Source organism: Silene latifolia, unplaced genomic scaffold (genome assembly GCF_048544455.1).
Source record: "Silene latifolia isolate original U9 population unplaced genomic scaffold, ASM4854445v1 scaffold_122, whole genome shotgun sequence".
Taxonomy (NCBI): domain Eukaryota; kingdom Viridiplantae; phylum Streptophyta; class Magnoliopsida; order Caryophyllales; family Caryophyllaceae; genus Silene; species Silene latifolia.
The window spans coordinates 542,193-556,039 of NW_027413128.1; positions in this window are offsets into that span (position 1 = coordinate 542,193).

The following is a 13,847-nucleotide window of genomic DNA, read 5'->3' on the forward strand; positions in this document are numbered from 1 at the left end:
TGGAATAAGGAAAGGGAAGTTTGTGAGATTACTCTACTTGAGGAGCCTATCCTTGAGAAATTTGAGATATCTTATCATGAAGAAGAAGAATGTCCCTTCCCTACTGCCTATGAAGACTACTTTACACCCACTATGGAACCTATGATTGTTTAAGACGATATGGTGTATCTCCTCCAAAAGGTCAAGACATCATACAAAGGGTACTTGGTGGAAAAGATCAAGAAGTAACTTGCACATGAAGTTACTTGTAGAAATTTGGCATCCACAATGTCAACTTCTAAAGAACTCGATCATCAAAGTCATGAGAATTCTCCTTCTACTTTGGAGGGATTGAATAATCAAAATGCTCTCATCATCACCAAAATTGAAGAAGAAGTTGGTAAATGGAAGTCTCCGGACAACCATGAACCACATTTCATGCCTTATATTGACAAGAATCATGGGCTAGTCGGTTTGAAGCATCATAAATATTCAAGTGCCAAAAGAAAGAAGAAAACGAAAATGAATGACAAATTCCTTTGGCCAAGCTTCGTTTTGAAGTTGAGCAAACCATACTTATGCTTATTTGGAGCTTGTTCACAAGCTTTTGATCTCCTCCTAAGAGCCTTGAGCTCTATGGACAAAGAATTTCGACAAATTAAATTAGTTTGGTGGAGTCCTATCTCAAACCACCATTTGTAAGATATTTCTTGAACCTTTGCATTGTATTGTATTGTATATTTTCGCACTTTTACTTACAATTTCTTGCATGAGAGTAGTGAGAGAGGGTTTCTTTACACATTTATTGAGCATAATTTCAGAAAAAGATAAGGAGGAATAACAAATGGGTGCAAGGGTATGATCCTTGAAAGAAAAGAATGAAAAAGTGTGAAAAACGGCACGGGACGCTCGTCCCAAGGACAAGCCGCTCGTCCTCAGCCTCTTCATGGGAACTGTTTGGTCCTGACTTGAAATCCGAGCGGATTACTAAACAAGACGCTCGTCCTAGTGAAGACGCTCATTTCAGGGGAAGGACGCTCGTCCTGTATGGCAGCTTGAAAACAATTTTGCACTGGAAGAGAATCCGAGCGGATTTTGAGTAAGACGCTCGTCCTACTCAAGCCGCTCGTCCCAAGAACGAAACGCTCGTCCTATCCCAACATCAGTAGAGGCAGAATCACTGGAACAGAATCCGAGCGGATTCTTGCCAAGATGCTCGGACCCCTGCTGAAAGACGCTCGTCCCGACTACCAGGACGCTCGGATTCTTTTGAAGCCTCGTAAAATCCGCCCGAGCCCGACCCTCAGCCGCTCGTCCCACACCCCTTTTCTATATAAACACCCCCACCATCCCTCATTTCCTTACCTTATCTAAACCTAATCCTCACATCTCCATCTCCCAAACACTCCCATCACAAAAATCAACCAAACCCTAACTCTCCCAAATCAAAGATGATGAACCTCAAGGGAAAAGCCAAGAAGCTTGTTGAGTCCGCAACCAAGAAGCGCAAGGGCTCCTCTTGATCCACTCAAGGAGGGGCGCCGCCAAGAGGCAATCGAATTATGATGATCGGAGGGGTGAAGCAACTTGAATACTTTCCGGAAGTGATCTTCACTTCCAATGAACATCGTAAGAAGTTCACCACATTGCTAGGTAAGCATTATGAGCCGACTAAATTCTTTGATACCAAAGTGTTAGAAGTCCTAGGTATAAGGTATCATACCGAAATGTTCTTTGATGGTTTGGGGCTTGGAAAACTATTCTATGCCCACGAAGAGACCTACCTTAGCCTTACCCTGGAATTCTTGAGTAGCCTCTGCATCGTCACAAACACGCAAAGAACCATTTTCATGGAATTCCAATTGTGCAATCATGACCATAGATTAACCCTCAACCAATTTGCAATTATTTTTGGTCTTGTTGTGCCAACGGAAAACACCGACAAACCCGCCGACTTTGATGTGGACCAAGTTTGGAGGGCTATTTCCGGGAGGGACATCATACATTTGAAACAATGCTATACCTTTGCAATTCAACATCCAGTGATTCGAATCACCGAACGGTTCATTGCCGGCACTATTAATGGAAGATTTGAGCAAGATAGGTGCACTCTCCTTGATTTGACCTTCTAGAGTCCTATCTTAATGTTCAGGGGATAAGGCCCTATAGCTTCAACACCCCCCTTGAGATGCTCACAAGGTTCTTCGACTTTGCTCATGGGAGCTCCCAAATCAAGACCTTCGTGATGGGAGGTCTAATTACAATGTTGGCTAATGATCTTTGTCCTGGATTTAACATTCATGGGGCTTATGTGCGACTTGAGGGTAGCACTTTAATCGATGAGGATGTCGTCTTCAACCACCACTAGTGGTGTACCTACACTCAAACCGGGAGTGTTGAGTGGTTTACAAAAGGGTGTTCCTCTATTGTTCTTATGGGGTGGAATGTACCCGGTACCGACCCGAGGTTGAGCCGGTATTCACCTACGCCGAGCTACCTCCTCGATATTGAAATCTACCCCAACCCCCCTCAAAGAGAAGAAGCACCACGCCAACCTCCACAACCTCGTGGGATACCGGCAAGGGCTAACGCCCCACCATCTTATGTACCCATCCCACCATACCCCACTCCTCATGTGCCATTCACACCACGAGTACTGCCCAATGCTCCGAATGTGAATGATTTGATGGATCTTATGAAGAGGGTTGATCTTGGAGTATACGATGGGAGGGTCGAAAACTATTTGGCCCTTTATCCTCAATACTACCAAATGGCACAACAAGGGTATATCGACCCTAATGGCCCTCGTCCATCTTGGGCTCAACCGCACCTTTTGTTCCCTAATCAAGGGGACCAAGCCGGGAACTTTGGCGGTCAAGGTGGGGGATACTTTGGTCAAGGAGGATATGACCAAGGAGGTTCTAGCGGGTATAGATACCGCAATGATGGTGATGATGACAAGTGAGAGATGCCTGCCACACCATCTCCAATTGTATGATACTCTTCTCTCCCTATCTCTTATGTATAGTTGGATTGCATTCTAAATTACCTTGCATTTAGTTTACGTTTCACTTGCATTTGTATTATATTTCATATTGCATTTACATTAGTTAGTTCATATAGTATAATTGCATTGTAATATACCTCAGATAACTCATATAGTTAGTTGCATATAGACTAGAATTCATGCACAATCACTAATGACCAAACTTATTCATTTCTACACTAGAAATAGTGCTTAAACTGGTTTGGGGAGGTTTGATCATAGGTGACCATAGGTTACTAGAAAACATGCATCACCTAGTGTAGTTTAGATTGCGTTCATTTGTTATATATGTCATATAGAATTGCATTTAGTTAGAGCATGCATTCATTCATATCACATCATTGCATTTGTACTTCTTTTTCCATAAAATCAAAAATCCAAAAACATGTATTTCTTTTTCATTCCTACTCCTACATGTATATTGAGGACAATCTCCAAAATAAGGTGGGAGATGGGAATTTATATTCCAAAAACACATAAAAATTGAAAAATTTTGAATAATACAAAACATGTCTTTTTATTTCATTAATCATAAAAAAACCATAAAAATTTGAAAAATTTAAAAATCCAAAAAAAAAACATGTTTATTTCCTTTATAGTGTAGTCTTGTGTATATATTGTGTTTGTATATATTATGTTTGTCTATCCTTTGTCACATTGATCGACTACGCCACATCCGAGACATGAGGATGTTGAAGACCGCATGGTATGATCTTTCCAATCTCCTTTTTCCTCTTTATGTTAATGACAATGTGGCTATCTTTTGATTGATGCGGTATAAACAATGTGATTATAAGACTTGCATTTAGATTATTTGGCATAATAGTTGGTAGAAGCATATGGATTAGAGTTGTATATATGTTAGTTGCATCATAGCATGTAGTTGCATGGTAGAAAATTTTTGTGAAAGCATCTATTCGGGAAACTTGACAAGTGTATATAGGCCCTTGTAGATACTTTTTCTTCTTAAGACTTTGCACATTAGAATACTTGTAAAACACCCTAGGATGTGTCATGCTAGTATCCTTTGACCCATGGATTAAGGCCTAGTCAAGAGTACCTTGTGCTGTGATAACTCCTTGGCTACCGTTTATTCCAAGGTGACCCTTGAAACCATGCAACCATCCATCATCTATGTTCTACCACATATTGTCATCAAAAGGGAATGGGCACAAAAATTGTTCAAATTTGAGTTCAAGAATTGAAATGAAAAGAAAAGAAAATTTTTGCAATTTGCATCAAAAGAAAAGAGGAGTAACAAAAATGAGAACTCCTATGCTTTAAATATAAGGCACCCTCGTTACTAATTGGGGTGACTTTGAAAATGTTCAAAAGAAAATGCAAAAAGTTGAAATTGTCAAGTATTGAAATGCCAAGCATCAAAAGAAATGGCAAAAAGAAAGTGTTCTCAAAATGTCAAATGCCACAAATTGGGGGGGAAAAACAACAACAAAAAGCAAGCTCTCATATGAAACTCAAAAACTATTGATCCCTTTTCCATCGTATCTACTTTTGTGCATGGTAGAGAGGGGACGACCCTTCTTCTTGTCTAGGCAAGAAGGGGAATTCCGCGATCCTCCAGTGTTTCTAACACCATAGGGAGTCTACTCTTGACAAAAGCATTTAACAATTAAGGACAAAGGTACCCAGTTTGACACAACTTGGAGGTAATTTATTGGTATCCTTCTAGGCTTAGTAGTTTGAAGAAACCGTATCTATGATGGAATGTGTACCCTTAGATCGCTTCCCCTTTAGATAATTTCCGCCACTTAGATGAGGAAAGTGGCTATTCATTTTTGTAGATGCATCCATTACTTGTTTTGTGTGCTTTAGTGCTTGGATGTGTCGCCATTTTGGCAAGCCCCACCTTGCCTTGCAAGAAGGCATCCTACCTCATGGTTGTCTTGTTGTGAGTTGAAGGGGCGGAGTGAGACCCGCTAATTGTCTCACATCGGTTATATTATTAGGATAGTTCAAATAAGGGTCTAGTTTTTGTCACCGCTTTACTCGGGACGAGTAAAGGTTCTGTTTGGGGATATTTGATGTAACTCATAATTGCGCACATTTAGTGCCCTAATTGAACCTATTTTGCACACCATTATAACATTCCATATCCATTTTATCCGTCAAATGCTTTCTATTTTGCTTTCCTAGTGCATTTCGTATGTTTTGTAGGAAAGAAGGATATGAGGCGAAATTCCCGTCTCTTGTGCTTATTTGGAAGGTCATTGATGATATTGGGTGAAAGAGTATGTAAGGAGAGGCAAGAACTAAGGTCAACAATGCAAGAATAAGAATTATGTGAAAGGAAGAAGCAAAGCATTCTGAAGGACAATCTGAGCGTCCTAACTTCAAGACGCTCGTCGCCCCCTCAAGCAATCCCAGCGTTCCGACGATTGAGCCGCTCGTCTCCCCTGCCCATAATCCGAGCGTCTCCCTCCTAGGCACGAACGGACCATGACACCTTCAGCACAATATGCTCATCTCTTCGAGGATACTTGCATTTCCCTACTTAGAACTTAGCATTGTTAATTACTAATTTAGCCTTATTTAACCTAATGATGCACCACTATATATACCCCACTTGTAATAATCAAAAACATGGGGAGATATATCATATCATAGATTACATTACATTAGATAGTAGGAAGCTCTCTTATATTAGGAGTATATTAAAAGAAATTACTCTTTAATCTTTCCATAAATCACACATTAATCTTTCCTTAATTATTGTTCAAGTTTCTTACTTTTGGGTAATTGAAGATTATTGGGTTATTATTGGAGGATTGACAACCCTTCATCAATCAATCAAGTTCTCTTCTTTTATTCTTGCTTTATTATTTGGATCATCTCAAGTTTGGTATAATTCCTTTACTCTTTACTCTTTATTGTTTATTTCCTTAAAGCTCTTATCATGTTTACACTTGTTGTGATGATTAAAACCATTAATGACATGTTTCCCATGATAATGGGTGAGTAGTTTCCTTAACTAGGATTAGTGGGTAATTAAGGGAAGTAAACATGGGGAATAATCATGCTTAATCCAATATGTTTCCATAATTAATTAATTTGCTTGCTTGTTGTGATGTCAACCTATGCACATGTTATGTTTGATGAAATGCTAAGCCTATGAATCCTTGCATTTACAACCATCTCTTATATATTCAACTTGACTTGTAAGATATAAACCAACTCGAGTCTAGTTAGACAATGCATAGAAGTGATTAGGGGAAAGTTAGTCGACTTGTAGGTGTTGTACAATCTAATCGATTCGGCCCCGGGGCCCAACTCTTCCTAAGAACCGTAAGACATACACCAACTCGGTTCCTTTACAACATTATTTGCTTGCAACTTTCTGAACATGTTTGTATGGTTAACTCCCATGATTCCCCAATGAACCCATGATATCCTAACACTTTTAATCATTTGTTTACATCCTTCCTTTTATTGCTTGTTTTACTTTATTGCTTGCATTAGTTTAGAACACAACTACAAACCCCAACAATTGTGACACTAGCATAAATTGAGATAGATAGACTTAGAACCCAAAGCACACCGTCCCATGGATCGACCTCGACTTAACCAGTAACTAGTTATTTTGTTGAGAATATAAATGTGTTTGATTGGATGTGTGACGACCAACTCTTGTCCATCAAGAACATGAGGAGATAGTTGACCTCACCAAGCTTGACGATTTTTCCGACATTGAGTTTGTCAACGATGTTCAAAGGCTTGTCTTCCACCGATTACTTGGTTAGAATATCCTTCCTACCAAATTTATGTGCCACAAAACCTTGAGAAAGCTTGGAATATATCACCAAACGGAAGCCCTCTTCGAGTTATTTGGTCTTTCTACTTTGTTCCATATGCATGAACGAACCTATCGGTCTCTTGTGTAGAGTTTAGATTGGAAAATGTAACAAGGATGATGACTCTTGTCGAGTTTGCAAATGTGCTCGGTCTAGATGTTTCGCCTACCCAAACATCAAGACCAAAGAAGTATAGTGTAGCACCATTGTGGAGAGGCATGACGGAACGAGATTTTTCATATATTAAGGAATGTTTGGCCTTTCACATCCAAAACCCCATCCTAAGGCTCACTTACCGATTCTTATCCGGAACTATTCTTGCTCGCCGAGATTCGGCGATAGTGAACGAACTAGACCTCGTTTTTATGGAGTCATATCTTGAGATCCAAGGGAGAAGTGGATATCATTTCAATGCACCGATTGTTCTCCTAGAGAAATGGGCAAAATTCCGAAACAGGGATGATGATGGTATCAAGCATATTGCCAATGGAGGACTCATCACATGACTTGAAAAGCACTTCAATCCCAAGTTTAATGAAAACAATGAGTATACTTCACTTCCGGGAAATACGAGAATCAACGAGGATCTAATTCTTATTCAACACCATTGGATAACCCATGAGGGTTATGAGAAGAGGATTAAATGGATCACCAAGGGGACCAACCCCATTTACTTACCAATGAATGGTTTGCCAAGAATTTCACCAAGAAGAGGTCCTCTTTCTCCAATCCCATCTTATCTCGTCCCCACAAACTCAAATCAAGCCAATCAAGCACCACCCCCAACACAACAACAACAACATGAGCAACCAAGAAATGAAAATGAGAAGATTGTGATACCACCCTACCCTTTCCAATACCAACCATATAACCACCCAAATCCCTTCATCCTTCCTAAAGATTATTTCGTGACGGGGATCCTTCAATATATGCACCTCCGCCAATTCGAGGCCAATGTAGATAACTACTATGCATTATATCCACAATTTCACCGATTGGCTCGACAAGGGATTTTTAGTGAAGAGGGAATGCTTCTCTCTTGGGCTCAAATGAATATTCTCTTCCCAAACTCGGCAAGGGCTAATGAGGGAGCGCATGGTCAAGAGGGTGAAGGGAGTGACAAGTCAAATGGTGGAGACACGATTGATCTTGATAGTGAGGGTGATGAATTCATGGATTTCAATGGAAGCGATGCATCAAGAGGAGCTTGGGATAGCGACTTGGAAGGGGATGATGGCGATATTTAAAGAACACTTCATGGCTAGATGGAGCGGGCAAGAGGCACCCATCAAGGCTCAAGTGAAGTTTCTTTTATCCCCTTTTTAATTTTTCGTGAAAAGAATTTCGTGTTTTGATAACTTGTTGTATAGTATTTGTTTCATGCTTGTGGAGTCCTAGCAACATTGGAGGACTAACACCTTGGTTCCATTAAGGTGTTCATTTTTATTGTTCCCATTTTCAAAATCAAAAATGACAAATTTTAGTTTCATGCATTACATTTTTGTGCATGAAATCCCCCAAAATTTTTGACATTAGAAATAGTGTCTATTTTTGTTTGGGGAAGTTTATGCATATGCATTGGGAGCTAATCTAAATTATGCTCTCCACCATAACAAAAACACGTGCATCATGTAGTATAGTTTAGTTTAGTTTGCATTACGTTTAGAAATCATGCATATCCATATAAATTGCATAATTTTCTATCGTATTGGCCATTGAGGACAATGCCCATACTAGTGTGGAGATGGGGAATTCTAACTTGACTTTTTAAAACAAAAACCAAAAAATTTCGAAAATACAAAAAAATTTGAAAAATTGAAAAATCCAAAAACATGTTCATTTCCTTTGTAGTGTAGTCTTGTATATATTGTGTTTGTCTATCCTTTTTCATATTGATCGACTACGCCACATCCAAGACATGAGGATATTGAATACCGCGTGGTATGATCTTTTCAATCTCCTTTTTCCTCTTTATGTTAATGACTATGTGGCTTTATTTGATTGACGTGGCATAAACAATGTGAAATTAGGATTGCATTTAGTTTATTTAGCATAATAATTGGTAGAAGCATATGCATTAGGTTGTATAAATGCTAGTTGCATCATGGCATATAGTTGCATTTAGGAAAAAATTTGTGAAAGCATCTATTTGGAAAACTTGACAAGTGTATATAGGCCCTTGTAGATACTTTTTCTTCTTGAGACTTTGCTTATTAAAATGCTTGTAAAACACCCTAGGATGTGTCATACTAGTGATGTGAACATTATTTGCGCACATTTAGTCCCCTAATTCAGCCTATTTTGCATACTATTATAGCATTTCATGGTCATTTTATCCGTCAAAACCTTCCTATTTGCTTTTCTATCGCATTTCATATGTTTTGTAGAAAAGGAGATAATAAGGCGGAAATTCCCGTCTTTTGTGCATATTTAAAAGCTTATTGATGATATTAGATGGACTAGTATGAAGAGGAGGCAAGAATGATGACCAAAGATGTAGGAATAAAGTGTATATAGAAGGATCAAAGGGTTAAAAGTAAGAATGACGAAAGGGAAGGCATTACAAGAAGAAATCGCTCGAAAACTGAACCAAGGGTTGCTCCTTTGGCTCTGAAAATATGCTAGATGGAACGGCGTCGAAAAAACAAGTGATCTAGGCTTTTGAATCACTCCAATAGGAGTCCGGATGAGAAAATGACGTCCGTTTTACAATCCGAGCTCAAACAAAGAAGCTGTTCGCCAAGCCGGCCGTCTTCCCCTCAAGACGCCCGTCTTCCTCAAGACGCCCGTCTTCCCCACAAGACGCCCGTCTTTTGGCTGGGAAAAACAAGAAAATTCACTGGAAGAGAATCCGCCCGTCTTCTCAGGAATCCGCCCGTCTTCTCAGAAGACGCCCGTCTTCCCCCAAAGACGCCCGGGCAGAATCTCCAGAATCCGCCCGTCTTCTGTCAAAGACTCCCTGGCCCAGACCACCGAATCCGCCCATCCCGTCCCTAAGACGCCCGGATTCCAAGGCAGCACAATTTCGTCTTCTTCAAGCCTCAATGAAAGATGCCCATCCTTCGAAAAATACTGGCGTTTCCCTGCTCAAATCTAAAAAGTGTAATTACTAATTTAGCCTTAGTTAACCTAATGAATCCCTACTATAAATACCCCATTTGTAATAATCAAACAAGGGAGTTTTCATTAGAGAATCAAGTTTCCTTAGATTAAAACAAATCCTTCTTTAGATTAGATTAGGAGTAGATTAGAATAGATTACTCTTTAATCTTTCCACAAATCTCACATTAATCTTTCCTTAATTATTGTTCAAGTTTATTATTCAAGTTTATTATTGGGTAATTGAAGATTATTGGGTTTATTGGGAGATTGACAACCTTCCATCAATCATCAAGTTCTTCTATTATTCTTTGCTTTATTATTTGGGTAATCTCAAGTTTGGTATAATTCCTTTACTCTTTAATCTTTATTGTTCATTTCTTCATTGTATTATCATGTTTATACTTGTTGATTGACACCATTAATGACATGTTTCCCATGATAATGAGTGAGTAGTCTTTTAGCTAGGATTAGTGGGTAATTAGGGGAAACCAACATGGGATTGATTAATGCTTAATCTAAAGTGTTCATATGATTAAATTGCTTGCTTGTTGTGTTGTCAACTTTATGCACATGTTATGTTTGATGAAATGCTAAGCCTATGAATCCTTGCATTTACAACCATCTCTTATTTAGTCAACTTGACTTGTAAGATATAAACCAACTCGAGTCTTGTTTGACCATGCATAGAAGTTGATTAGGAGGAAAGTAAGTCGACTTGTAGGTGTTGTACAATCTAATCGATTCGGCTCCGGGACCCAACTCTTCCTAAGAACCGTAAGACATAAACCAACTCGGTTTCTCCACAATATTAATTGCTTGCAACTTTGTGAACATGTTTGTATGATCAACACCATGAATCCCCTATGACCCCATGACATCCTATCACTTTTAATCAATTGTTTACATCTTTCCTTTTATTGTTTGTTTTATATTGCTTGCATTAGTTTAGACACAACTACAAACCCAACCAAATTGTGACACTAGCATAAATTGAGATAGATAGACTTAGAACCCAAAGCACACCGTCCCATGGATCGACCTCGACTTACCGCTAACTAGTAGTTTGTTGAGTATTATAAATGTGTTTGATTGGATGTGACCCGACGACATCACCTATCAAAATGGCGCCGTTGCCGGGGATGGTGCTATGTGATTAAGTTCTTACTTGTTTGTCTATTTTAATTGTGCTTTCACCTTGAGGAACTTGTTCCTCAAGGATTGTTCTTACCGTTTTCTTGTAGTTTCCATGTTTGTAGTTGTATCTTTATCTTGGCTATGATGATGACCAAAGACTTGGTACATGGAGTATGTGGTGGATCTTTTGAGTATGACTATGGGTATGGGGAGTTTGAGGAGCAAGTCAACACAAACCTACCTTACTACTCATACAATGAAAATCCTAACTACTACCCCAATTTTTCCCACCAAAATCACCACATCCAATATCCACAACAACCACCCACCCAATACCCACTTCAAAATGAATTCCAAATGCCACAATACAACCACTTTCACACCTACCCACAACAAGAAGATGAACCCATTCAAAATGTGATTCTCCAAATGATGGGAGATCAACAAAACTTCTTCAAACAAATGCTAGAAGAGAGCCAAAGAAGGGACATTGTTCTTCAAGGCATTGTTACTCAAGGTGAGGAGTTGGAAATTCAAATTGCCCAAATAAAAGAAACCCAACTAACTACCCCTCACCACTCTTTAGACATTGACCATGAATGTCAGTTTGAAGGAGTTACCTTTGATGAGAAGTGGGAAGAGCCAACCTCATTGGGCTCTTGTGAGTATGAAAGTGTGGTTTTTGATGAGGAAGATATGAAGTTGAGTAAGCCAAATACTCTTAACCTTTGTGAGTATGAGGGTGTATCATTTGATGTGAATGTTGAGATGGTGGAGGAAGAATTATTGAAGAGGAGTGAAGCCCCCATCTATGATTTATATGGAGATAGCGATGATGACAAGCCTATGGAAGAAGCTTATGCGGGATATGTGTCTTGCAATGAAGAAGAGGAATGGAGTTGTGAGATTGCCTTACTTGAGGAGCCCATCCTTGAGAAGTTTGAGGTATGCTTCCATGAAGAAGATGAATTCCTTTCCCCATTTCCCATGAAGAGTACTTGGCCCCTACCATGGAGCCAATGATTGTTGGAGAGGATATGGTGGACCTTATTCAAAAGGTCAAGGCATCATACAAAAGCTACTTGGTGGCAAAGCTCAAAGAGAAACTTGCACGTGAAGCTACTTGTGGAAATTTGGCACCCACAATGTCCACTTCCAAGGAACTCGGTCATCAAGGTCATAAGGATTCTCCTTCTACTCATGAAGGATTGATAAATTCAAATGCTATCATCGTCACCAAAGCGGAAAAAGAAGGTGGTGAGTTAAAGTCTCCGGACGAATATGAACCATACTTCTTACCATATAATGACAAGAATCATGGGCTAGTTGGTTTGAAGCATTGTGAATATCCAAGTGCCAAGAAGAGGAAGAAAACAAGAATGAATGACAAATTCCTTTGGCCAAGCTTCGTCTTGAAGTTAAGCAACCTATACTTATGCTTATTTGGAGCTTGTTCACAACCTTTTGATCTTCTTCTAAGAGCCTTGAGCTCTATGGACAAGAATTTTTACAATTTGAACAGAGTTTGGTGGAGTCCTCCCTAAAACCACCATTTGTAAGATATCCTTTCCTTTGACTTTGCATTACATTTACACTTGCATTTAGTTATATACATTTACATTAAGCTTGCATTTGTATTATATTTCATATTGCATTTAAATTAGTTAGTTCATATAGTATAGTCTGCATTGTAATATATTTCATATGATTCATGTAGTTAGTTGCATATAGATTAGAATTCATGCATAGTCACTAATGGCCAAACCTATTCATTTCTACACTAGAAATAGTGTTTAAATCGGTTTGGGGAGGTTTGATCATAAGTGACCATAGTTTAAATCATGCATCATATAGTATAGTTTAAGTTGCATTCATTTGTTATATATGTCATATAGAATTGCATTTAGTTAGAGCATACATTCATTCATATCATATCATTGCATTTGTACTTCAATTTCCATAAAATCGAAAAATCCAAAAACATGTTTTCCTTTTTATTCATACTCCTACATGTACATTGAGGACAATGTCCAAAATAAAGTAGGGGATGGGAATTTATATTCCGAAAATGCATAAAAATTGAAAAATTTCGAAAAATCACAAAAACATGTCTTTTAATTTCATAAAAACAAAAACCATAAAAATTTTGAAAATTTGAAAAACCCAAAAACAAGTTCATTCCTTTATAGTGTAGAATTTTATATATTGTATATATTGTGTTTGTTCATCCTTGTTCACATTGATCGACTACGCCACATCCGAGACATGAGGATATTGAAGACCGCATGGTATGATCTTTCCAATCTCCTTCTCCTCTTTATGTTAATGACTATGTGGCTTTATTTTGATTGATGCGGTAAAACAATGTGAACTTAGGACTTGCATCTAGTTTATATGGCATATTAGTTGGTAGAATCATTTGCATTATGATTTTTATATGTTAGTTGCATCATAACATGTAGTTTGCATGTTAGAAAAATTTTGCGAAACCGTCTACTTGGGAAGGTTGACAAGTGTATATAGGCCCTAGTAGATGCTTTTTCTTCTTAAGACTTTGCTTGTTAGAATACTTGTAAAACACCCTAGGATGTGTCACGCTAGTATCCTTTGACCCATGGATTAAGGCCTAGTCAAGAGTACCTTGTGGTGTGATAACTCCTTGGCTACCGTTTATTCCAAGGCGACCCTTGAAACCATGCATCCATCCATCATCCATGTTCTACCACATTTTTGTCATCAAAGGGAATGGGCACAAAAAGAAATCAATTTGAGTTCAA